This window comes from Bombina bombina, chromosome 2 (assembly GCF_027579735.1).
Source record: "Bombina bombina isolate aBomBom1 chromosome 2, aBomBom1.pri, whole genome shotgun sequence".
Lineage (NCBI taxonomy): Eukaryota > Metazoa > Chordata > Amphibia > Anura > Bombinatoridae > Bombina > Bombina bombina.
The window spans coordinates 641,938,524-641,966,028 of record NC_069500.1 but is presented as its reverse complement, the minus strand read 5'-3'; positions in this window follow the sequence as shown (position 1 = coordinate 641,966,028).

Sequence of the window (27,505 nt, the reverse complement as noted above, 5' to 3'; positions counted from 1 at the left end):
CCCAAAAGTTTTCCACACTGAAGATCTTACATGTGTTCTCACCATGTCATAGAACTTAAGTAAAAAATAATAAGGCTAAGAAAAAAATTTCTTTGGCTTATGCTTTTTCATACTATTATTATTTTGTATACTGCTTAGAACTACTCATCAAAACTGCAATACCAATCAACTTTTCCATTTGGTTAAGTAATTAACTGTTATGTGTCATACATCAACCCCTATGCTAACTGTAAATCCTCCATCACAAATTTACTTACTTTTCTTTGCTGAGATTTTCTCTACTGATCCAAACCAAGCTATATTACTGGCATTCTCTTGTTGTTTCCTTGTAAAGTTAATATAGAATTCATAATACATCAAGCTTGCAATACTCAGTTCAATTAATAATGCATTACCTTATGAAATATAAGCAATCCTAGATAGAGAAGATAATAATTAATTTGGAAAATAACTTTAAACAGTGGTTCCAATGATGTTATTGCATGCTTAGCAACTTTATTTAAATGAAATACAATCTAGATAACTGACTTCAGAAACCTCTTTGATTCCTTGGTGCCCAATAGTTTTCCACACTGAAGATCTTACATGTGTTCTCACCATGTCATAGAACTTAAGTAACAATAGTAAGGCTAAGAAAACATTTTCTTTAGCTTATGCTTTTTCATATTATTATTTTGTATACTGCTTAGAACTACTCATCAAAACTGCAATACCAATCTACTTTTCCATTTGGTTAAGTGTTATGTGCCATACTTCCCTTTGCTGACATCAACCCCTATGCTAACTGTAAATCCTCCATCACAAATTTACTTACTTCTTTGCTGAGATTTTCTCTACTGATCCAAACCAAGCTATATTTCTGGAATTCTCTTGTTGTTTCCTTGTAAAGTTAATATAGAATTCATAATACATCAAGCTTGCAATACTCAGTTCAGTAGATTGGTAAGAGTTTTGCACAATATGGGAAGCAAACAGAATGATATCACATTTTGCACAAACTGTGTAATACCAAGCCATTCAACACAATTCCTAACACTACTTGTAGAGAAATTAGTATTTAGACTGATTTCTAAATACTAAGTTCAAATCAGTCTATATTGAGCTTAATTACTGACATTCTCTTGAGGTTTCCTTGTATTAACTCAAAATCATATAACTGTATAACTGTCTTTTAAACCACTTTGTAATACATTTTGCAGAAAAAGGGAAGCAACCAGAATGATTGCTATGTTCAAAGTCGTTAGTCCTATAAACATTAGGGAGAGCTGTTTTTCAAGGAATAGGCTTTATATTTCCCTGTAAATGCAAGAATTAATAATGCATTACTTTATGAAATATAAGCAATCCTAGATAGCGAAGATAATAATTCTTTGCTGAGATTTTCTCTACAATACTCAGTTCAGTAGATTGGTAAGAAGTTTTGCACAATATGGGAAGCAAACAGAATTATATCACATTTTGCACAAACTGTGTAATACCAAGCCATTCTACACAATTCCTAACACTACTTGTAGAGAAATTAGTATTTAGACTGATTTCTAAATACTAAGTTCAAATCAGTCTATATTGAGCTTAATTACTGACATTCTCTTGAGGTATCCTTGTATTAACTCAAAATCATATCTGTTTCAGTATTAAAACCACTTTTAAACCACTTGGTAATACATTTTGCAGAAAAAGGGAAGCAACCAGAATGATTGCTATGTTCAAAGTCGTTAGTCCTATAAACATTAGGGAGAGCTGTTTTTCAAGGAATAGGCTTTATATTTCCCTGTAAATGCAAGAATTAATAATGCATTACTTTATGAAATATAAGCAATCCTAGATAGCGAAGATAATAATTCTTTGCTGAGATTTTCTCTACTGATCCAAACCAAGCTATATTTCTGGAATTCTCTTGTTGTTTCCTTGTAAAGTTAATATAGAATTCATAATACATCAAGCTTGCAATACTCAGTTCAGTAGATTGGTAAGAAGTTTTGCACAATATGGGAAGCAAACAGAATGATATCACATTTTGCACAAACTGTGTAATACCAAGCCATTCTACACAATTCCTAACACTACTTCTAGAGAAATTAGTATTTAGACTGATTTCTAAATACTAAGTTCAAATCAGTCTATATTGAGCTTAATTACTGACATTCTCTTGAGGTTTCCTTGTATTAACTCAAATTCATATCTGTTTCAGTATAACTGTCTTTTAAACCACTTGGTAATACATTTTGCAGAAAAAGTGAAGCAACCAGAATGATTGCTATGTTCAAGACTATACAAAGTGGTTAGTCCTATAAACATTAGGGAGAGCTGTTTTTCAAGGAATAGGCTTTATTTCCCTGTAAATGCAAGAATTAATAATGCATTACTTTATGAAATATAAGCAATCCTAGATAGAGAAGATAATAATTCAATTGGAAAATAACTTTAAATGGTGGTTCCAATGATGTTATTGCATGCTTAGCAACTTTATTTAAATGAAATACAATCTAGATAACGGAATTCAGAAACCTCTTTGATTCCTTGGTGCCCAATAGTTTTCCACACTGAAGATCTAACATGTGTTCTCACCATGTCATCGATCTTAAGTAACAATAGTAAGGCTAAGAAAAAAATGTATTTGGCTTATGATTTTTCATACTATTATTATTTTGTATACTGCTTAGAACTACTCATGAAAACAGCAAAACCAATCTACTTTTCCATTTGGTTAAGTAATTAACTGTTATGTGCCATACTTCCCTTGGCTAACATCAACCCCTATGCTAACTGTAAATCCTCCATCACAAATTTACTTACTTTTCTTTGCTGAGATTTTCTCTACTGATCCAAACCAAGCTATATTACTGGCATTCTCTTGTTGTTTCCTTGTAAAGTTAATATAGAATTCATATTACATCAAGCTTGCAATACTCAGTTCAGTAGATTGGTAAGAAGTTTTGCACAATATGGGAAGCAAACAGAATGAGTTATTTCCCTGTAAATGCAAGAAATAATAATGCATTACCTTATGAAATATAAGCAATCCTAGATAGAGAAGATAATAATTCATTTGGAAAATAACTTTAAACAGTGGTTCCAATGATGTTATTGCATGCTTAGCAACTTTATTTAAATGAAATACAATCTAGATAACTGACTTCAGAAACCTCTTTGATTCCTTGGTGCCCAATAGTTTTCCACACTGAAGATCTTACATGTGTTCTCACCATGTCATAGAACATAAGTAACAATAGTAAGGCTAAGAAAACATTTTCTTTAGCTTATGCTTTTTCATATTATTATTTTGTATACTGCTTAGAACTACTCATCAAAACTGCAATACCAATCTACTTTTCCATTTGGTTAAGTGTTATGTGCCATACTTCCCTTTGCTGACATCAACCCCTATGCTAACTGTAAATCCTCCATCACAAATTTACTTACTTCTTTGCTGAGATTTTCTCTACTGATCCAAACCAAGCTATATTTCTGGAATTCTCTTGTTGTTTCCTTGTAAAGTTAATATAGAATTCATAATACATCAAGCTTGCAATACTCAGTTCAGTAGATTGGTAAGAGTTTTGCACAATATGGGAAGCAAACAGAATGATATCACATTTTGCAAAAACTGTGTAATACCAAGCCATTCTACACAATTCCTAACACTACTTGTAGAGAAATTAGTATTTAGACTGATTTCTAAATACTAAGTTCAAATCAGTCTATATTGAGCTTAATTACTGACATTCTCTTGAGGTTTCCTTGTATTAACTCAAAATCATATCTGTTTCAGTATAACTGTCTTTTAAACCACTTGGTAATACATTTTGCAGAAAAAGTGAAGCAACCAGAATGATTGCTATGTTCAAGACTATACAAAGAGGTTAGTCCTATAAACATTAGGGAGAGCTGTTTTTCAAGGAATAGGCTTTATTTCCCTGTAAATGCAAGAATTAATAATGCATTACTTTATGAAATATAAGCAATTCTAGATAGCGAAGATAATAATTCAATTTGAAAATAACTTTAAACAGTGGTTCCAATGATGTTATTATTGCATGCTTAGCAACTTTATTTAAATGAAATACAATGTAGATAACGGACTTCAGAAACCTCTTTGATTCCTTGGTGCCCAATAGTTTTCCACACTGAAGATCTTACATGTGTTCTCACCATGTCATAGATCTTAAGTAACAATAGTAAGGCTAATGATTTTTCATACTATTATTATTTTGTATACTGCTTAGAACTACTCATCAAAACTGCTATACCAATCTACTTTTCCATTTGGTTAAGTAATTAACTGTTATGTGCCATACTTCCCTTTGCTAACATCAACCCCTATGCTAACTGTAAATCCTCCATCACAAATTTACTTACTTTTCTTTGCTGAGATTTTCTCTACTGATCCAAACCAAGCTATATTACTGGCATTCTCTTGTTGTTTCCTTGTAAAGTTAATATTGAATTCATAATACATCAAGCTTGCAATACTCAGTTCAATTAATAATGCATTACCTTATGAAATATAAGCAATCCTAGATAGAGAAGATAATAATTCATTTGGAAAATAACTTTAAACAGTGGTTCCAATGATGTTATTGCATGCTTAGCAACTTTATTTAAATGAAATACAATCTAGATAACTGACTTCAGAAACCTCTTTGATTCCTTGGTGCCCAATAGTTTTCCACACTGAAGATCTTACATGTGTTCACACCATGTCATAGAACTTAACAATAGTAAGGCTAAGAAAACATTTTCTTTGGCTTATGCTTTTTCATATTATTATTATTTTGTATACTGCTTAGAACTACTCATCAAAACTGCAATACCAATCTACTTTTACATTTGGTTAAGTAATTAACTGTTATGTGCCATACTTCCCTTTGCTAACATCAACCCCTATGCTAACTGTAAATCCTCCATCACAAATTTACTTACTTCTTTGCTGAGATTTTCTCTACTGATCCAAACCAAGCTATATTACTGGCATTCTCTTGTTGTTTCCTTGTAAAGTTAATATAGAATTCATAATACATCAAGCTTGCAATACTCAGTTCAGTAAGATTGGTAAGAAATTTTGCACAATATGGGAAGCAAACAGAATGATATCACATTTTGCACAAACTGTGTAATACCAAGCCATTCAACACAATTCCTAACACTACTTGTAGAGAAATTAGTATTTAGACTGATTTCTAAATACTAAGTTCAAATCAGTCTATATTGAGCTTAATTACTGACATTCTCTTGAGGTTTCCTTGTATTAACTCAAAATCATATCTGTTTCAGTATAACTGTCTTTTAAACCACTTTGTAATACATTTTGCAGAAAAAGGGAAGCAACCAGAATGATTGCTATGTTCAAAGCCGTTAGTCCTATAAACATTAGGGAGAGCTGTTTTTCAAGGAATAGGCTTTATATTTCCCTGTAAATGCAAGAATTAATAATGCATTACTTTATGAAATATAAGCAATCCTAGATAGCGAAGATAATAATTCTTTGCTGAGATTTTCTCTACTGATCCAAACCAAGCTATATTTCTGGAATTCTCTTGTTGTTTCCTTGTAAAGTTAATATAGAATTCATAATACATCAAGCTTGCAATACTCAGTTCAGTAGATTGGTAAGAAGTTTTGCACAATATGGGAAGCAAACAGAATGATATCACATTTTGCACAAACTGTGTAATACCAAGCCATTCTACACAATTCCTAACACTACTTGTAGAGAAATTAGTATTTAGACTGATTTCTAAATACTAAGTTCAAATCAGTCTATATTGAGCTTAATTACTGACATTCTCTTGAGGTTTCCTTGTATTAACTCAAAATCATATCTGTTTCAGTATAACTGTCTTTTAAACCACTTGGTAATACATTTTGCAGAAAAAGGGAAGCAACCAGAATGATTGCTATGTTCAAAGTCGTTAGTCCTATAAACATTAGGGAGAGCTGTTTTTCAAGGAATAGGCTTTATATTTCCCTGTAAATGCAAGAATTAATAATGCATTACTTTATGAAATATAAGCAATCCTAGATAGCGAAGATAATAATTCTTTGCTGAGATTTTCTCTACTGATCCAAACCAAGCTATATTACTGGCATTCTCTTGTTGTTTCCTTGTAAAGTTAATATAGAATTCATAATACATCAAGCTTGCAATACTCAGTTCAGTAGATTGGTAAGAAGTTTTGCACAATATGGGAAGCAAACAGAATGATATCACATTTTGCACAAACTGTGTAATACCAAGCCATTCTACACAATTCCTAACACTACTTGTATAGAACTTAGTATTTACACTGATTTCTAAATACTAAGTTCAAATCAGTCTATATTGAGCTTAATTACTGACATTCTCTTGAGGTTTCCTTGTATTAACTCAAAATCATATCTGTTTCAGTATAACTGTCTTTTAAACAACTTGGTAATACATTTTGCAGAAAAAGTGAAGCAACCAGAATGATTTCTATGTTCAAGACTATACAAACTGGTTAGTCCTATAAACATTAGGGAGAGCTGTTTTTCAAGGAATAGGCTTTATTTCCCTGTAAATGCAAGAATTAATAATGCATTACTTTATGAAATATAAGCAATCCTAGATAGAGAAGATAATAATTCAATTGGAAAATAACTTTAAAATGTGGTTCCAATGATGTTATTGCATGCTTAGCAACTTTATTTAAATGAAATACAATCTAGATAACGGACTTCAGAAACCTCTTTGATTCCTTGGTGCCCAATAGTTTTCCACACTGAAGATCTCACGATGTCATAGATCTTAAGTAACAATAGTAAGGCTAAGAAAAAAATGTATTTGGCTTATGATTTTTCATACTATTATTATTTTGTATACTGCTTAGAACTACTCATGAAAACAGCAAAACCAATCTACTTTTCCATTTGGTTAAGTAATTAACTGTTATGTGCCATACTTCCCTTGGCTAACATCAACCCCTATGCTAACTGTAAATCCTCCATCACAAATTTACTTACTTTTCTTTGCTGAGATTTTCTCTACTGATCCAAACCAAGCTATATTACTGGCATTCTCTTGTTGTTTCCTTGTAAAGTTAATATAGAATTCATATTACATCAAGCTTGCAATACTCAGTTCAGTAGATTGGTAAGAAGTTTTGCACAATATGGGAAGCAAACAGAATGAGTTATTTCCCTGTAAATGCAAGAAATAATAATGCATTACCTTATGAAATATAAGCAATCCTAGATAGAGAAGATAATAATTCATTTGGAAAATAACTTTAAACAGTGGTTCCAATGATGTTATTGCATGCTTAGCAACTTTATTTAAATGAAATACAATCTAGATAACTGACTTCAGAAACCTCTTTGATTCCTTGGTGCCCAATAGTTTTCCACACTGAAGATCTTACATGTGTTCTCACCATGTCATAGAACTTAAGTAACAATAGTAAGGCTAAGAAAACATTTTCTTTGGCTTATGCTTTTTCATACTATTATTATTTTGTATACTGCTTAGAACTACTCATCAAAACTGCAATACCAATCTACTTTTCCATTTGGTTAGTAATGATGTTATGTGCCATACTTCCCTTTGCTAACATCAACCCCTATGCTAACTGTAAATCCTCCATCACAAATTTACTTACTTCTTTGCTGAGATTTTCTCTACTGATCCAAACCAAGCTATATTTCTGGAATTCTCTTGTTGTTTCCTTGTAAAGTTAATATAGAATTCATAATACATCAAGCTTGCAATACTCAGTTCAGTAGATTGGTAAGAAGTTTTGCACAATATGGGAAGCAAACAGAATGATATCACATTTTGCACAAACTGTGTAATACCAAGCCATTCTACACAATTCCTAACACTACTTGTAGAGAAATTAGTATTTAGACTGATTTCTAAATACTAAGTTCAAATCAGTCTATATTGAGCTTAATTACTGACATTCTCTTGAGGTTTCCTTGTATTAACTCAAAATCATATCTGTTTCAGTATAACTGTCTTTTAAACCACTTGGTAATACATTTTGCAGAAAAAGTGAAGCAACCAGAATGATTGCTATGTTCAAGACTATACAAAGTGGTTAGTCCTATAAACATTAGGGAGAGCTGTTTTTCAAGGAATAGGCTTTATTTCCCTGTAAATGCAAGAATTAATAATGCATTACTTTATGAAATATAAGCAATCCTAGATAGCTAAGATAATAATTCAATTTGAAAATAACTTTAAACAGTGGTTCCAATGATGTTATTGCATGCTTAGCAACTTTATTTAAATGAAATACAATCTAGATAACGGACTTCAGAAACCTCTTTGATTCCTTGGTGCCCAATAGTTTTCCACACTGAAGATCTTACATGTGTTCTCACCATGTCATAGATCTTAAGTAACAATAGTAAGGCTTATGATTTTTCATACTATTATTATTTTGTATACTGCTTAGAACTACTCATCAAAACTGCAATACCAATCTACTTTTCCATTTGGTTAAGTAATTAACTGTTATGTGCCATACTTCCCTTTGCTAACATCAACCCCTATGCTAACTGTAAATCCTCCATCACAAATTTACTTACTTTTCTTTGCTGAGATTTTCTCTACTGATCCAAACCAAGCTATATTACTGGCATTCTCTTGTTGTTTCCTTGTAAAGTTAATATAGAATTCATAATACATCAAGCTTGCAATACTCAGTTCAGTAGATTGGTAAGAAGTTTTGCACAATATGGGAAGCAAACAGAATGATTTATTTCCCTGTAAATGCAAGAATTAATAATGCATTACCTTATGAAATATAAGCAATCCTAGATAGAGAAGATAATAATACATTTGGAAAATAACTTTAAACAGTGGTTCCAATGATGTTATTGCATGCTTAGCAACTTTATTTAAATGAAATACAATCTAGATAACTGACTTCAGAAACCTCTTTGATTCCTTGGTGCCCAATAGTTTTCCACACTGAAGATCTTACATGTGTTCTCACCATGTCATACATAGAACTTAATTAACAATAGTAAGGCTAAGAAAACATTTTCTTTGGCTTATGCTTTTTCATATTATTATTATTTTGTATACTGCTTAGAACTACTCATCAAAACTGCAATACCAATCTACTTTTACATTTGGTTAAATGCAAGAATTAATAATGCATTACTTTATGAAATATAAGCAATCCTAGATAGAGAAGATAATAATTCAATTGGAAAATAACTTTAAACAGTGGTTCCAATGATGTTATTGAATGCTTAGCAACTTTATTTAAATGAAATACAATCTAGATAACTGACTTCAGAAACCTCTTTGATTCCTTGGTTCCCAAAAGTTTTCCACACTGAAGATCTTACATGTGTTCTCACCATGTCATAGAACTTAAGTAACAATAATAAGGCTAAGAAAAAAAATTCTTTGGCTTATGCTTTTTCATACTATTATTATTTTGTATACTGCTTAGAACTACTCATCAAAACTGCAATACCAATCAACTTTTCCATTTGGTTAAGTAATTAACTGTTATGTGCCATACTTCCCTTTGCTAACATCAACCCCTATGCTAACTGTAAATCCTCCATCACAAATTTACTTACTTCTTTGCTGAGATTTTCTCTACTGATCCAAACCAAGCTATATTACTGGCATTCTCTTGTTGTTTCCTTGTAAAGTTAATATAGAATTCATAATACATCAAGCTTGCAATACTCAGTTCAATTAATAATGCATTACCTTATGAAATATAAGCAATCCTAGATAGAGAAGATAATAATTCATTTGGAAAATAACTTTAAACAGTGGTTCCAATGATGTTATTGCATGCTTAGCAACTTTATTTAAATGAAATACAATCTAGATAACTGACTTCAGAAACCTCTTTGATTCCTTGGTGCCCAATAGTTTTCCACACTGAAGATCTTACATGTGTTCTCACCATGTCATAGAACTTAAGTAACAATAGTAAGGCTAAGAAAACATTTTCTTTGGCTTATGCTTTTTCATATTATTATTATTTTGTATACTGCTTAGAACTACTCATCAAAACTGCAATACCAATCTACTTTTCCATTTGGTTAAGTAATTAACTGTTATGTGCCATACTTCCCTTTGCTAACATCAACCCCTATGCTAACTGTAAATCCTCCATCACAAATTTACTTACTTCTTTGCTGAGATTTTCTCTACTGATCCAAACCAAGCTATATTACTGGCATTCTCTTGTTGTTTCCTTGTAAAGTTAATATAGAATTCATAATACATCAAGCTTGCAATACTCAGTTCAGTAGATTGGTAAGAAGTTTTGCACAATATGGGAAGCAAACAGAATGATATCACATTTTGCACAAACTGTGTAATACCAAGCCATTCTACACAATTCCTAACACTACTTCTAGAGAAATTAGTATTTAGACTGATTTCTAAATACTAAGTTCAAATCAGTCTATATTGAGCTTAATTACTGACATTCTCTTGAGGTTTCCTTGTATTAACTCAAAATCATATCTGTTTCAGTATAACTGTCTTTTAAACCACTTGGTAATACATTTTGCAGAAAAAGTGAAGCAACCAGAATGATTGCTATGTTCAAAGTCGTTAGTCCTATAAACATTAGGGAGAGCTGTTTTTCAAGGAATAGGCTTTATTTCCCTGTAAATGCAAGAATTAATAATGCATTACTTTATGAAATATAAGCAATCCTAGATAGCGAAGATAATAATTCTTTGCTGAGATTTTCTCTACTGATCCAAACCAAGCTATATTACTGGCATTCTCTTGTTGTTTCCTTGTAAAGTTAATATAGAATTCATAATACATCAAGCTTGCAATACTCAGTTCAGTAGATTGGTAAGAAGTTTTGCACAATATGGGAAGCAAACAGAATGATATCACATTTTGCACAAACTGTGTAATACCAAGCCATTCTACACAATTCCTAACACTACTTGTAGAGAAATTAGTATTTAGACTGATTTCTAAATACTAAGTTCAAATCAGTCTATATTGAGCTTAATTACTGACATTCTCTTGAGGTTTCCTTGTATTAACTCAAAATCATATCTGTTTCAGTATAACTGTCTTTTAAACCACTTGGTAATACATTTTGCAGAAAAAGTGAAGCAACCAGAATGATTGCTATGTTCAAGACTATACAAAGTGGTTAGTCCTATAAACATTAGGGAGAGCTGTTTTTCAAGGAATAGGCTTTATTTCCCTGTAAATGCAAGAATTAATAATGCATTACTTTATGAAATATAAGCAATCCTAGATAGAGAAGATAATAATTCAATTGGAAAATAACTTTAAACAGTGGTTCCAATGATGTTATTGAATGCTTAGCAACTTTATTTAAATGAAATACAATCTAGATAACTGACTTCAGAAACCTCTTTGATTCCTTGGTGCCCAATAGTTTTCCACACTGAAGATCTTACATGTGTTCTCACCATGTCATAGAACTTAAGTAACAATAGTAAGGCTAAGAAAAAAATTTCTTTGGCTTATGCTTTTTCATACTATTATTATTTTGTATACTGCTTAGAACTACTCATCAAAACTGCAATACCAATCAACTTTTCCATTTGGTTAAGTAATTAACTGTTATGTGCCATACATCAACCCCTATGCTAACTGTAAATCCTCCATCACAAATTTACTTACTTCTTTGCTGAGATTTTCTCTACTGATCCAAACCAAGCTATATTTCTGGCATTCTCTTGTTGTTTCCTTGTAAAGTTAATATAGAATTCATAATACATCAAGCTTGCAATACTCAGTTTAGTAGATTGGTAAGAAGTTTTGCACAATATGGGAAGCAAACAGAATGATATCACATTTTGCACAAACTGTGTAATACCAAGCCATTCTACACAATTCCTAACACTACTTGTAGAGAAATTAGTATTTAGACTGATTTCTAAATACTAAGTTCAAATCAGTCTATATTGAGCTTAATTACTGACATTCTCTTGAGGTTTCCTTGTATTAACTCAAAATCATATCTGTTTCAGTATAACTGTCTTTTAAACCACTTGGTAATACATTTTGCAGAAAAAGTGAAGCAACCAGAATGATTGCTATGTTCAAGACTATACAAAGTGGTTAGTCCTATAAACATTAGGGAGAGCTGTTTTTCAAGGAATAGGCTTTATTTCCCTGTAAATGCAAGAATTAATAATGCATTACTTTATGAAATATAAGCAATCCTAGATAGAGAAGATAATAATTCAATTGGAAAATAACTTTAAACAGTGGTTCCAATGATGTTATTGCATGCTTAGCAACTTTATTTAAATGAAATACAATCTAGATAACGGACTTCAGAAACCTCTTTGATTCCTTGGTGCCCAATAGTTTTCCACACTGAAGATCTTACATGTGTTCTCACCATGTCATAGAACTTAAGTAACAATAGTAAGGCTAAGAAAAATTTTTATTTGGCTTATGCTTTTTCATACTATTATTATTTTGTATACTGCTTAGAACTACTCATCAAAACTGCAATACCAATCTACTTTTCCATTTGGTTAAGTAATTAACTGTTATGTGCCATACTTCCCTTTGCTAACATCAACCCCTATGCTAACTGTAAATCCTCCATCACAAATTTACTTACTTCTTTGCTGAGATTTTCTCTACTGATCCAAACCAAGCTATATTACTGGCATTCTCTTGTTGTTTCCTTATAAAGTTAATATAGAATTCATAATACATCAAGCTTGCAATACTCAGTTCAGTAGATTGTTAAGAAGTTTTGCACAATATGGGAAGCAAACAGAATGATATCACATTTTGCACAAACTGTGTAATACCAAGCCATTCTACACAATTCCTAACACTACTTGTATAGAACTTAGTATTTAGGCTGAGTTCTAAATACTAAGTTCAAATCAGTCTATATTGAGCTTAATTACTGACATTCTCTTGAGGTTTCCTTGTATTAACTCAAAATCATATCTGTTTCAGTATATCTGTCTTTTAAACCACTTGGTAATACATTTTGCAGAAAAAGTGAAGCAACCAGAATGATTGCTATGTTCAAGACTATACAAAGTGGTTAGTCCTATAAACATTAGGAAGAGCTGTTTTTCAAGGAATAGGCTTTATTTCCCTGTAAATGCAAGAATTAATAATGCATTACTTTATGAAATATAAGCAATCCTAGATAGAGAAGATAATAATTCAATTGGAAAATAACTTTAAACGGTGGTTCCAATGATGTTATTGCATGCTTAGCAACTTTATTTAAATGAAATACAATCTAGATAACGGACTTCAGAAACCTCTTTGATTCCTTGGTGCCCAATAGTTTTCCACACTGAAGATCTAACATGTGTTCTCACCATGTCATAGATCTTAAGTAACAATAGTAAGGCTAAGAAAAAAATGTATTTGGCTTATGATTTTTCATACTATTATTATTTTGTATACTGCTTAGAACTACTCATCAAAACTGCAATACCAATCTACTTTTCCATTTGGTTAAGTAATTAACTGTTATGTGCCATACTTCGCTTTGCGAACATCACCCCTACGCTAACTGTAAATCCTCCATCACAAATTTACTTACTTTTCTTTGCTGAGATTTTCTCTACTGATCCAAACCAAGCTATATTACTGGCATTCTCTTGTTGTTTCCTTGTAAAGATAATATAGAATTCATAATACATCAAGCTTGCAATACTCAGTTCAGTAGATTGGTAAGAAGTTTTGCACAATATGGGAAGCAAACAGAATGAGTTATTTCCCTGTAAATGCAAGAAATAATAATGCATTACCTTATGAAATATAAGCAATCCTAGATAGAGAAGATAATAATTCATTTGGAAAATAACTTTAAACAGTGGTTCCAATGATGTTATTGCATGCTTAGCAACTTTATTTAAATGAAATACAATCTAGATAACTGACTTCAGAAACCTCTTTGATTCCTTGGTGCCCAATAGTTTTCCACACTGAAGATCTTACATGTGTTCTCACCATGTCATAGAACTTAAGTAACAATAGTAAGGCTAAGAAAACATTTTCTTTAGCTTATGCTTTTTCATATTATTATTTTGTATACTGCTTAGAACTACTCATCAAAACTGCAATACCAATCTACTTTTCCATTTGGTTAAGTGTTATGTGCCATACTTCCCTTTGCTAACATCAACCCCTATGCTAACTGTAAATCCTCCATCACAAATTTACTTACTTCTTTGCTGAGATTTTCTCTACTGATCCAAACCAAGCTATATTACTGGCATTCTCTTGTTGTTTCCTTGTAAAGTTAATATAGAATTCATAATACATCAAGCTTGCAATACTCAGTTCAGTAGATTGGTAAGAAGTTTTGCACAATATGGGAAGCAAACAGAATGATATCACATTTTGCACAAACTGTGTAATACCAAGCCATTCTACACAATTCCTAACACTACTTGTAGAGAAATTAGTATTTAGACTGATTTCTAAATACTAAGTTCAAATCAGTCTATATTGAGCTTAATTACTGACATTCTCTTGAGGTTTCCTTGTATTAACTCAAAATCATATCTGTTTCAGTATAACTGTCTTTTAAACCACTTGGTAATACATTTTGCAGAAAAAGTGAAGCAACCAGAATGATTGCTATGTTCAAGACTATACAAAGTGGTTAGTCCTATAAACATTAGGGAGAGCTGTTTTTCAAGGAATAGGCTTTATTTCCCTGTAAATGCAAGAATTAATAATGCATTACTTTATGAAATATAAGCAATCCTAGATAGAGAAGATAATAATTCAATTGGAAAATAACTTTAAACAGTGGTTCCAATGATGTTATTGCATGCTTAGCAACTTTATTTAAATGAAATACAATCTAGATAACTGACTTCAGAAACCTCTTTGATTCCTTGGTTCCCAAAAGTTTTCCACACTGAAGATCTTACATGTGTTCTCACCATGTCATAGAACTTAAGTAACAATAATAAGGCTAAGAAAAAAATTTCTTTGGCTTATGCTTTTTCATACTATTATTATTTTGTATACTGCTTAGAACTACTCATCAAAACTGCAATACCAATCTACTTTTCCATTTGGTTAAGTAATTAACTGTTATGTGCCATACTTCCCTTTGCTAACATCAACCCCTATGCTAACTGTAAATCCTCCATCACAAATTTACTTACTTCTTTGCTGAGATTTTCTCTACTGATCCAAACCAAGCTATATTTCTGGAATTCTCTTGTTGTTTCCTTGTAAAGTTAATATAGAATTCATAATACATCAAGCTTGCAATACTCAGTTCAGTAGATTGGTAAGAAGTTTTGCACAATATGGGAAGCAAACAGAATGATATCACATTTTGCACAAACTGTGTAATACCAAGCCATTCTACACAATTCCTAACACTACTTGTAGAGAAATTAGTATTTAGACTGATTTCTAAATACTAAGTTCAAATCAGTCTATATTGAGCTTAATTACTGACATTCTCTTGAGGTTTCCTTGTATTAACTCAAAATCATATCTGTTTCAGTATAACTGTCTTTTAAACCACTTGGTAATACATTTTGCAGAAAAAGTGAAGCAACCAGAATGATTGCTATGTTCAAGACTATACAAAGCTGTTTTTCAAGGAATAGGCTTTATTTCCCTGTAAATGCAAGAATTAATAATGCATTACTTTATGAAATATAAGCAATCCTAGATAGAGAAGATAATAATTCAATTGGAAAATAACTTTAAACAGTGGTTCCAATGATGTTATTGAATGCTTAGCAACTTTATTTAAATGAAATACAATCTAGATAACTGACTTCAGAAACCTCTTTGATTCCTTGGTTCCCAAAAGTTTTCCACACTGAAGATCTTACATGTGTTCTCACCATGTCATAGAACTTAAGTAACAATAATAAGGCTAAGAAAAAAATTTCTTTGGCTTATGCTTTTTCATACTATTATTATTTTGTATACTGCTTAGAACTACTCATCAAAACTGCAATACCAATCAACTTTTCCATTTGGTTAAGTAATTAACTGTTATGTGTCATACATCAACCCCTATGCTAACTGTAAATCCTCCATCACAAATTTACTTACTTTTCTTTGCTGAGATTTTCTCTACTGATCCAAACCAAGCTACTGGCATTCTCTTGTTGTTTCCTTGTAAAGTTAATATAGAATTCATAATACATCAAGCTTGCAATACTCAGTTCAATTAATAATGCATTACCTTATGAAATATAAGCAATCCTAGATAGAGAAGATAATAATTCATTTGGAAAATAACTTTAAATAGTGGTTCCAATGATGTTATTGCATGCTTAGCAACTTTATTTAAATGAAATACAATCTAGATAACTGACTTCAGAAACCTCTTTGATTCCTTGGTGCCCAATAGTTTTCCACACTGAAGATCTTACATGTGTTCTCACCATGTCATAGAACTTAATTAACAATAGTAAGGCTAAGAAAACATTTTCTTTGGCTTATGCTTTTTCATATTATTATTATTTTGTATACTGCTTAGAACTACTCATCAAAACTGCAATACCAATCTACTTTTCCATTTGGTTAAGTAATTAACTGTTATGTGCCATACTTCCCTTTGCTAACATCAACCCCTATGCTAACTGTAAATCCTCCATCACAAATTTACTTACTTCTTTGCTGAGATTTTCTCTACTGATCCAAACCAAGCTATATTACTGGCATTCTCTTGTTGTTTCCTTGTAAAGTTAATATAGAATTCATAATACATCAAGCTTGCAATACTCAGTTCAGTAGATTGGTAAGAAGTTTTGCACAATATGGGAAGCAAACAGAATGATATCACATTTTGCACAAACTGTGTAATACCAAGCCATTCTACACAATTCCTAACACTACTTGTAGAGAAATTAGTATTTAGACTGATTTCTAAATACTAAGTTCAAATCAGTCTATATTGAGCTTAATTACTGACATTCTCTTGAGGTTTCCTTGTATTAACTCAAAATCATATCTGTTTCAGTATAACTGTCTTTTAAACCACTTGGTAATACATTTTGCAGAAAAAGGGAAGCAACCAGAATGATTGCTATGTTCAAAGTCGTTAGTCCTATAAACATTAGGGAGAGCTGTTTTTCAAGGAATAGGCTTTATATTTCCCTGTAAATGCAAGAATTAATAATGCATTACTTTATGAAATATAAGCAATCCTAGATAGCGAAGATAATAATTCTTTGCTGAGATTTTCTCTACTGATCCAAACCAAGCTATATTTCTGGAATTCTCTTGTTGTTTCCTTGTAAAGTTAATATAGAATTCATAATACATCAAGCTTGCAATACTCAGTTCAGTAGATTGGTAAGAAGTTTTGCACAATATGGGAAGCAAACAGAATGATATCACATTTTGCACAAACTGTGTAATACCAAGCCATTCTACACAATTCCTAACACTACTTGTAGAGAAATTAGTATTTAGACTGATTTCTAAATACTAAGTTCAAATCAGTCTATATTGAGCTTAATTACTGACATTCTCTTGAGGTTTCCTTGTATTAACTCAAAATCATATCTGTTTCAGTATAACTGTCTTTTAAACCACTTGGTAATACATTTTGCAGAAAAAGTGAAGCAACCAGAATGATTGCTATGTTCAAGACTATACAAAGTGGTTAGTCCTATAAACATTAGGAAGAGCTGTTTTTCAAGGAATAGGCTTTATTTCCCTGTAAATGCAAGAATTAATAATGCATTACTTTATGAAATATAAGCAATCCTAGATAGAGAAGATAATAATTCAATTGGAAAATAACTTTAAACAGTGGTTCCAATGATGTTATTGCATGCTTAGCAACTTTATTTAAATGAAATACAATCTAGATAACTGACTTCAGAAACCTCTTTGATTCCTTGGTTCCCAAAAGTTTTCCACACTGAAGATCTTACATGTGTTCTCACCATGTCATAGAACTTAAGTAAAAAATAATAAGGCTAAGAAAAAAATTTCTTTGGCTTATGCTTTTTCATACTATTATTATTTTGTATACTGCTTAGAACTACTCATCAAAACTGCAATACCAATCAACTTTTCCATTTGGTTAAGTAATTAACTGTTATGTGTCATACATCAACCCCTATGCTAACTGTAAATCCTCCATCACAAATTTACTTACTTTTCTTTGCTGAGATTTTCTCTACTGATCCAAACCAAGCTATATTACTGGCATTCTCTTGTTGTTTCCTTTTCCTTGTAAAGTTAATATAGAATTCATAATACATCAAGCTTGCAATACTCAGTTCAATTAATAATGCATTACCTTATGAAATATAAGCAATCCTAGATAGAGAAGATAATAATTCATTTGGAAAATAACTTTAAACAGTGGTTCCAATGATGTTATTGCATGCTTAGCAACTTTATTTAAATGAAATACAATCTAGATAACTGACTTCAGAAACCTCTTTGATTCCTTGGTGCCCAATAGTTTTCCACACTGAAGATCTTACATGTGTTCTCACCATGTCATAGAACTTAAGTAACAATAGTAAGGCTAAGAAAACATTTTCTTTGGCTTATGCTTTTTCATATATTATTATTTTGTATACTGCTTAGAACTACTCATCAAAACTGCAATACCAATCTACTTTTCCATTTGGTTAGTAATGAACTATTATGTGCCATACTTCCCTTTGCTAACATCAACCCCTATGCTAACTGTAAATCCTCCATCACAAATTTACTTACTTCTTTGCTGAGATTTTCTCTACTGATCCAAACCAAGCTATATTACTGGCATTCTCTTGTTGTTTCCTTGTAAAGTTAATATAGAATTCATAATACATCAAGCTTGCAATACTCAGTTCAGTAGATTGGTAAGAAGTTTTGCACAATATGGGAAGCAAACAGAATGATATCACATTTTGCACAAACTGTGTAATACCAAGCCATTCAACACAATTCCTAACACTACTTGTAGAGAAATTAGTATTTAGACTGATTTCTAAATACTAAGTTCAAATCAGTCTATATTGAGCTTAATTACTGACATTCTCTTGAGGTTTCCTTGTATTAACTCAAAATCATATCTGTTTCAGTATAACTGTCTTTTAAACCACTTTGTAATACATTTTGCAGAAAAAGGGAAGCAACCAGAATGATTGCTATGTTCAAAGTCGTTAGTCCTATAAACATTAGGGAGAGCTGTTTTTCAAGGAATAGGCTTTATATTTCCCTGTAAATGCAAGAATTAATAATGCATTACTTTATGAAATATAAGCAATCCTAGATAGCGAAGATAATAATTCTTTGCTGAGATTTTCTCTACTGATCCAAACCAAGCTATATTTCTGGAATTCTCTTGTTGTTTCCTTGTAAAGTTAATATAGAATTCATAATACATCAAGCTTGCAATACTCAGTTCAGTAGATTGGTAAGAAGTTTTGCACAATATGGGAAGCAAAACAGAATGATATCACATTTTGCACAAACTGTGTATACCAAGCCATTCTACACAATTCCTAACACTACTTGTATAGAATATAGCACTGAAGTCTAAATACTAAGTTCAAATCAGTCTATATTGAGCTTAATTACTGACATTCTCTTGAGGTTTCCTTGTATTAACTCAAAATCATATCTGTTTCAGTATAACTGTCTTTTAAACAACTTGGTAATACATTTTGCAGAAAAAGTGAAGCAACCAGAATGATTTCTATTTTCAAGAGTATACAAACTGGTTAGTCCTATAACAATTAGGGAGAGTTGTTTTTCAAGGAATATGCTTTATTTCCCTGTAAATGCAAGAATTAATAATGCATTACTTTATGAAATATAAGCAATCCTAGATAGAGAAGATAATAATTCAATTGGAAAATAACTTTAAACAGTGGTTCCAATGATGTTATTGCATGCTTAGCAACTTTATTTAAATGAAATACAATCTAGCTAACTAGACTTCAGAAACCTCTTTGATTCACTGTTTCCCAATAGTTTTCCACACTGAAGATCTTACATTTGTTCTCACCATGTCATAGAACTTAAGTAACAATAGTAAGGCTAAGAAATGTTTTTCTTTGGCTTATGTTTTTTCATAATATTATTATTTTGTATACTGCTTAGAACTACTCATCAAAACAGCATAGTACAATCTACTTTTCCATTTGGTTTAGTAATGAAGTATTATGTGCCATAATTCCCTTTGCTAACATCAAACCCTATGCTAACTGTAAATCCTCCCTCACAAATTTGCTTACTTCTTTGCAGAGATTTTCTCTACTGATCCAAACCAAGCTATATTACTGGCATTCTCTTGTTGTTTCCTTGTAAAGTTAATATAGAATTCATAATACATCAAGCTTGCAATACTCAGTTCAGTAGATTGGTAAGAAGTTTTGCACAAGATGGGAAGCAAACAGAATGATATCACATTTTGCACAAACTGTGTATACCAAGCCATTCTACACAATTCCTAACACTACTTGTATAGAATATAGCACTGAAGTCTAAATACTAAGTTCAAATCAGTCTATATTGAGCTTAATTATTGACATTCTCTTGAGGTTTCCTTGTATTAACTCAAAATCATATCTATTTCAGTATAACTGTCTTTTAAACAACTTGGTAATACATTTTGCAGAAAAAGTGAAGCAACCAGAATGATTTCTATGTTCAAGAGTATAAAAACTGGTTAGTCCTATAACAATTAGGGAGAGCTGTTTTTCAAGGAATATTCTTTATTTCCCTGTAAATGCAAGAATTAATAATGCATTACTTTATGAAATATAAGCAATCCTAGATTGAGAAGATAATAATTCAATTTGAAAATAACTTTACACAGTGGTTCCAATGATGTTATTGCATGCTTAGCAACTTTATTTAAATGAAATACAATCTAGCTAACTATTAGACTTCAGAAACCTCTTTGATTCACTGTTGCCCAATAGTTTTTCACACTGAAGATGTTACATTTGTTTTCACCATGTCATAGAACTTAAGTAACAATAGAAAGACTAAGAAATGTTTTTCTTTGGCTTATGCTTTTTCATACTGTTATTATTTTGTATACTGCTTAGAACTACTCATCAAAACACATTAGTACAATGTACTTTTCCATTTGGTTTAGTAATGAAGTATTATGTGCCATAATTCCCTTTGCTAACATCAAACCCTATGCTAACTGTAAATCCTCCCTCACAAATTTGCTTAATTCTTTGCTGAGATTTTGTCTACTGATCCAAACCAAGCTATATTACTGGCATTCTCTTGTTGTTTCCTTGTAAAGTTAATATAGAATTCATAATACATCAAGCTTGCAATAATCAATTCAGTAGATTGGTAAGAAGTTTTGCACAAGATGGGAAGCAAACAGAATGATATCACATTTTGCACAAACTGTGTATACCAAGCCATTCTACACAATTCCTAACACTACTTGTATAGAATAAAACACTGAAGTCTAAATACTAAGTTCAAATCAGTCTATATTGAGCTTAATTACTGACATTCTCTTGAGGTTTCCTTGTATTAACTCAAAATCATATCTGTTTCAGTATAACTGTCTTTTAAACAACTTGGTAATACATTTTGCAGAAAAAGTGAAGCAACCAGAATGATTTCTATGTTCAAGAGTATAAAAACTGGTTAGTCCTATTACAATTAGGGAGAGTTGTTTTTCAAGGAATATTCTTTATTTCCCTGTAAATGCAAGAATTAATAATGCATTACTTTATGAAATATAAGCAATCCTAGATAGAGAAGATAATAATTCAATTTGAAAATAACTTTAAACAGTGGTTCCAATGATGTTATTGCATGCTTAGCAACTTTATTTAAATGAAATACAATCTAGCTAACTATAGACTTCAGAAACCTCTTTGATTCACTGTTTCCCAATAGTTTTCCACACTGAAGATGTTACATTTGTTTTCACCATGTCATAGAACTTAAGTAACAATAGTAAGGCTAAGAAATGTTTTTCTTTGGCTTATGTTTTTTCATAATATTATTATTTTGTATACTGCTTAGAACTACTCATCAAAACAGTATAGTACAATGTACTTTTCCATTTGGTTTAGTAATGAAGTATTATGTGCCATAATTCCCTTTGCTAACATCAACCCCTATGCTAACTGTAAATCCTCCCTCACAAATTTACTTACTTCTTTGCTGAGATTTTCTCTACTGATCCAAACCAAGCTATATTACTGGCATTCTCTTGTTGTTTCCTTGTAAAGTTAATATAGAATTCATAATACATCAAGCTTGCAATACTCAATTCAGTAGATTGGTAAGAAGTTTTGCACAAGATGGGAAGCAAAACAGAATGATATCACATTTTGCACAAACTGTGTATACCAAGCCATTCTACACAATTCCTAACACTACTTGTATAGAATATAGCACTGAAGTCTAAATACTAAGTTCAAATCAGTCTATATTGAGCTTAATTACTGACATTCTCTTGAGGTTTCCTTGTATTAACTCAAAATCATATCTGTTTCAGTATAACTGTCTTTTAAACAACTTGGTAATACATTTTGCAGAAAAAGTGAAGCAACCAGAATGATTTCTATGTTCAAGAGTATAAAAACTGGTTAGTCCTATAACAATTAGGGAGAGTTGTTTTTCAAGGAATATTCTTTATTTCCCTGTAAATGCAAGAATTAATAATGCATTACTTTATGAAATATAAGCAATCCTAGATTGAGAAGATAATAATTCAATTTGAAAATAACTTTAAACAGTGGTTCCAATGATGTTATTGCATGCTTAGCAACTTTATTTAAATGAAATACAATCTAGCTAACTATTAGACTTCAGAAACCTCTTTGATTCACTGTTGCCCAATAGTTTTTAACACTGAAGATGTTACATTTGTTTTCACCATGTCATAGAACTTAAGTAACAATAGTAAGGCTAAGAAATGTTTTTCTTTGGCTTATGTTTTTTCATAATATTATTATTTTGTATACTGCTTAGAACTACTCATCAAAACACATTAGTAAAATCTACTTTTCCATTTGGTTTAGTAATGAAGTATTATGTGCCATAATTCCCTTTGCTAACATCAAACCCTATGCTAACTGTAAATCCTCCCTCACAAATTTGCTTACTTCTTTGCTGAGATTTTGTCTACTGATCCAAACCAAGCTATATTACTGGCATTCTCTTGTTGTTTCCTTGTAAAGTTAATATAGAATTCATAATACATCAAGCTTGCAATACTCAGTTCAGTAGATTGGTAAGAAGTTTTGCACAATATGGGAAGCAAAACAGAATGATATCACATTTTGCACAAACTGTGTATACCAAGCCATTCTACACAATTCCTAACACTACTTGTATAGAATATAGCACTGAAGTCTAAATACTAAGTTCAAATCAGTCTATATTGAGCTTAATTACTGACATTCTCTTGAGGTTTCCTTGTATTAACTCAAAATCATATCTGTTTCAGTATAACTGTCTTTTAAACAACTTGGTAATACATTTTGCAGAAAAAGTGAAGCAACCAGAATGATTTCTATGTTCAAGAGTATACAAACTGGTTAGTCCTATAACAATTAGGGAGAGTTGTTTTTCAAGGAATAGTCTTTATTTCCCTGTAAATGCAAGAATTAATAATGCATTACTTTATGAAATATAAGCAATCCTAGATTGAGAAGATAATAATTCAATTTGAAAATAACTTTAAACAGTGGTTCCAATGATGTTATTGCATGCTTAGCAACTTTATTTAAATGAAATACAATCTAGCTAACTATTAGACTTCAGAAACCTCTTTGATTCACTGTTTCCCAATAGTTTTCCACACTGAAGATGTTACATTTGTTCTCACCATGTCATAGAACTTAAGTAACAATAGTAAGGCTAAGAAATGTTTTTCTTTGGCTTATGTTTTTTCATAATATTATTATTTTGTATACTGCTTAGAACTACTCATCAAAACACATTAGTAAAATCTACTTTTCCATTTGGTTTAGTAATGAAGTATTATGTGCCATAATTCCCTTTGCTAACATCAAACCCTATGCTAACTGTAAATCCTCCATCACAAATTTGCTTACTTCTTTGCTGAGATTTTGTCTACTGATCCAAAACAAGGCATATTACTGGCATTCTCTTGTCCTTTCCTTGTAAAGTTAATATAGAATTCATAATACATCAAGCTTGCAATACTCAATTCAGTAGATTGGTAAGAAGTTTTGCACAAGATGGGAAGCAAAACAGAATGATATCACATTTTGCACAAACTGTGTATACCAAGCCATTCTACACAATTCCTAACACTACTTGTATAGAATATAGCACTGAAGTCTAAATACTAAGTTCAAATCAGTCTATATTGAGCTTAATTATTGACATTCTCTTGAGATTTCCTTGTATTAACTCAAAATCATATCTATTTCAGTATAACTGTCTTTTAAACAACTTGGTAATACATTTTGCAGAAAAAGTGAAGCAACCAGAATGATTTCTATGTTCAAGAGTATAAAAACTGGTTAGTCCTATTACAATTAGGGAGAGTTGTTTTTCAAGGAATATTCTTTATTTCCCTGTAAATGCAAGAATTAATAATGCATTACTTTATGAAATATAAGCAATCCTAGATTGAGAAGATAATAATTCAATTTGAAAATAACTTTAAACAGTGGTTCCAATGATGTTATTGCATGCTTAGCAACTTTATTTAAATGAAATACAATCTAGCTAACTATTAGACTTCAGAAACCTCTTTGATTCACTGTTTCCCAATAGTTTTCCACACTGAAGATGTTACATTTGTTTTCACCATGTCATAGAACTTAAGTAACAATAGTAAGGCTAAGAAATGTTTTTCTTTGGCTTATGTTTTTTCATAATATTATTATTTTGTATACTGCTTAGAACTACTCATCAAAACACATTAGTACAATGTACTTTTCCATTTGGTTTAGTAATGAAGTATTATGTGCCATAATTCCCTTTGCTAACATCAAACCCTATGCTAACTGTAAATCCTCCCTCACAAATTTGCTTACTTCTTTGCTGAGATTTTCTCTACTGATCCAAACCAAGCTATATTACTGGCATTCTCTTGTTGTTTCCTTGTAAAGTTAATATAGAATTCATAATACATCAAGCTTGCAATACTCAGTTCAGTAGATTGGTAAGAAGTTTTGCACAAGATGGGAAGCAAAACAGAATGATATCACATTTTGCACAAACTGTGTATACCAAGCCATTCTACACAATTCCTAACACTACTTGTATAGAATATAGCACTGAAGTCTAAATACTAAGTTCAAATCAGTCTATATTGAGCTTAATTACTGACATTCTCTTGAGGTTTCCTTGTATTAACTCAAAATCATATCTGTTTCAGTATAACTGTCTTTTAAACAACTTGGTAATACATTTTGCAGAAAAAGTGAAGCAACCAGAATGATTTCTATGTTCAAGAGTATAAAAACTGGTTAGTCCTATAACATTAGGGAGAGTTGTTTTTCAAGGAATAGGCTTTATTTCCCTGTAAATGCAAGAATTAATAATGCATTACTTTATGAAATATAAGCAATCCTAGATAGAGAAGATAATAATTCAATTTGAAAATAACTTTAAACAGTGGTTCCAATGATGTTATTGCATGCTTAGCAACTTTATTTAAATGAAATACAATCTAGCTAACTAGACTTCAGACACCTCTTTGATTCACTGTTTCCCAATAGTTTTCCACACTGAAGATGTTACATTTGTTTTCACCCTGTCATAGAACTTAAGTAACAATAGTAAGGCTAAGAAATGTTTTTCTTTGGCTTATGTTTTTTCATAATATTATTATTTTGTATACTGCTTAGAACTCCTCATCAAAACAGCATAGTACAATCTACTTTTCCATTTGGTTTAGTAATGAAGTATTATGTGCCATAATTCCCTTTGCTAACATCAAACCCTATGCTAACTGTAAATCCTCCATCACAAATTTGCTTAATTCTTTGCTGAGATTTTGTCTACTGATCCAAAACAAGGCATATTACTGGCATTCTCTTGTTCTTTCCTTGTAAAGTTAATATAGAATTCATAATACATCAAGCTTGCAATACTCAATTCAGTAGATTGGTAAGAAGTTTTGCACAAGATGGGAAGCAAAACAGAATGATATCACATTTTGCACAAACTGTGTATACCAAGCCATTCTACACAATTCCTAACACTACTTGTATAGAATAAAGCACTGAAGTCTAAATACTAAGTTCAAATCAGTCTATATTGAGCTTAATTATTGACATTCTCTTGAGGTTTCCTTGTATTAACTCAAAATCATATCTATTTCAGTATAACTGTCTTTTAAACAACTTGGTAATACATTTTGCAGAAAAAGTGAAGCAACCAGAATGATTTCTATGTTCAAGAGTATAAAAACTGGTTAGTCCTATTACAATTAGGGAGAGTTGTTTTTCAAGGAATATTCTTTATTTCCCTGTAAATGCAAGAATTAATAATGCATTACTTTATGAAATATAAGCAATCCTAGATTGAGAAGATAATAATTCAATTTGAAAATAACTTTAAACAGTGGTTCCAATGATGTTATTGCATGCTTAGCAACTTTATTTAAATGAAATACAATCTAGCTAACTATTAGACTTCAGAAACCTCTTTGATTCACTGTTTCCCAATAGTTTTCCACACTGAAGATGTTACATTTGTTTTCACCATGTCATAGAACTTAAGTAACAATAGTAAGGCTAAGAAATGTTTTTCTTTGGCTTATGTTTTTTCATAATATTATTATTTTGTATACTGCTTAGAACTACTCATCAAAACACATTAGTACAATGTACTTTTCCATTTGGTTTAGTAATGAAGTATTATGTGCCATAATTCCCTTTGCTAACATCAAACCCTATGCTAACTGTAAATCCTCCCTCACAAATTTGCTTACTTCTTTGCTGAGATTTTGTCTACTGATCCAAACCAAGCTATATTACTGGCATTCTCTTGTTGTTTCCTTGTAAAGTTAATATAGAATTCATAATACATCAAGCTTGCAATACTCAATTCAGTAGATTGGTAAGAAGTTTTGCACAAGATGGGAAGCAAAACAGAATGATATCACATTTTGCACAAACTGTGTATACCAAGCCATTCTACACAATTCCTAACACTACTTGTATAGAATATAGCACTGAAGTCTAAATACTAAGTTCAAATCAGTCTATATTGAGCTTAATTACTGACATTCTCTTGAGGTTTCCTTGTATTAACTCAAAATCATATCTGTTTCAGTATAACTGTCTTTTAAACAACTTGGTAATACATTTTGCAGAAAAAGTGAAGCAACCAGAATGATTTCAAGAGTATAAAAACTGGTTAGTCCTATTACAATTAGGGAGAGTTGTTTTTCAAGGAATATTCTTTATTTCCCTGTAAATGCAAGAATTAATAATGCATTACTTTATGAAATATAAGCAATCCTAGATTGAGAAGATAATAATTCAATTTGAAAATAACTTTAAACAGTGGTTCCAATGATGTTATTGCATGCTTAGCAACTTTATTTAAATGAAATACAATCTAGCTAACTATTAGACTTCAGAAACCTCTTTG